Genomic DNA, 1902 nt, shown 5'->3' with positions numbered 1-1902 from the left:
AGATACACCCTAAACTCTGCAGATATTGATCGTACATTTTTGAACTGTCCGGGCAAAATCGAGGATATGACATTTCCAGTAAATGAGCAGAAATGACACTTCTCAAAAATTACATTGCGAAAGAGTGCGTGAGATTTGTGAGAAACTGAATCTGTGTTGGCTAGTTTACTCAAAATCAGCTGACAAAGTGTTCTGTTTTAGTTGCAAAATACTTGACAAGAATGCTCAATCACACGGCTGCTACTCTGAAATCACTGATTGTGCTTTCCAGGTACAATTCCTGGCTAGTCTTTGGCTCTCTCTGACACACTGCATCAGTTAGCAAGGGCAACAGCGAGAAAAATGACCTTTTGAACTAAAGGACCCGGGTTAACACTCTAAGGCTGCCACCTACTGTAACACTATTTAATACTGGTCCACCCAGAGTTGACGGACAGTTCAATTTCTTGATGTTAGTACATTTCAGGTATTCTTAAAATTAAAAAGTTTCTATAAGCTTAGGAGGAAACTAATTTTTTTTATTTGCTTCTATATGGCATGAATAAATACAGATTTACAGATCCTAATGTGCACATTAAGTAGGGAAAGGCAGAGAAGATGCCAGTAACCCGAGTATGGGATTTACAGGCATTTTGTAAATGTCTCAGATCTGACAGAGGCACAGATATTTCTCAGATACAGGCCTGAAAAAGAACCCATCATGTCTGAGGATGTAAAAGAGGACTTGGAGAGTTACAAATAGCATAGACTTGCTCTGCCAATGGAGGTCAAATTCACTAGCCACTGGATTCTTCCAGACATGGGGACACCATTGGTTTTAAATCAGTGCCACCTCCCATTTTATAGCTCAGCATGTAAATGCTATTCTCCAGAGGACAAGTTAATATAGTCACTTTCTCAAAGAAAAGCAACAGAGGGTCCTGTGGCACCTTTGAGACTAACAGAAGTACTGGGAGCATAAGCTTTCGTGGGTAAGAACCTCACTTCTTCAGATTCTTGCATCTGAAGAAGTGAGGTTCTTACCCACGAAAGCTTATGCTCCCAGTACTTCTGTTAGTCTCAAAGGTGCCACAGGACCCTCTGTTGCTTTTTACAGATTCAGACTAACACGGCTACCCCTCTGATACTTCTCAAAGAAAGACAGCCTCGGCAGTTGACCATGAAAAGCTTATTTTCCATCTCGGTGTATTGTAGACTGCACACAAATCCCTTGATACTACCATATCTAAGTGTTTACAAGAACAGTAAACCCACACATTCCACATGAACGCAGTTATCATGTGCAATGTAAAACTAGGTATCATGGATGTATTTGCTAAGTGCCCAAAGTGATTTCACAACTCCTTCATACCCAGATAATCTGGTCTGGCAAATCCGTGGAGCTGATCCCGATCTGGGAGGCTGACTTTTAAGTACATTTAGGTGGAATAAAATTAGTTTAGTTCAGCACCAATGTCTCATGTGTTCCAGTTCTAAGGCAAGGGCTATACTAGAGTTGGGTTGGCATAAAGCAGCTTATGGCAACCTAATTATGTCAGTGTACACACTGCAGCCTTGCTCCCACCAATGTAAGTGCCGTACTATGCCGACATAATAACTCCACCTCCACGAGAGGCGTAGGGCTTATGGTGGTGTAGTTAGGCTGACACAGAGTCCATGTAGACATTGCGGGTTACTTACATCAGGAGTTGGCTATCATTCTTGTCCATGCTGGAGCCATGAAATTGACAAGAAAGCTGGGCTGTCACCCCGGGGCAGCTGGGGGCTCCAGCTAGAGCCCAGCTGCCCTCCCAGGCTCCCCGCTCCCAGAACAGCTGCTGTCCGGGTTCCCCGCTGGGCTGCTGCCTGGGCTTCCTGCAGGGAGTCCGACTGCTGCAGGAGCCTCCCATCTCCCTGCTCCTA

The sequence above is a fragment of the Chrysemys picta genome, chromosome 1, assembly GCF_011386835.1.
Source record: "Chrysemys picta bellii isolate R12L10 chromosome 1, ASM1138683v2, whole genome shotgun sequence".
In the NCBI taxonomy this organism is placed as follows: domain Eukaryota; kingdom Metazoa; phylum Chordata; order Testudines; family Emydidae; genus Chrysemys; species Chrysemys picta.
The sequence above is the reverse complement of the archived record's forward strand: the minus strand, read 5'-3'. Positions refer to the sequence as shown.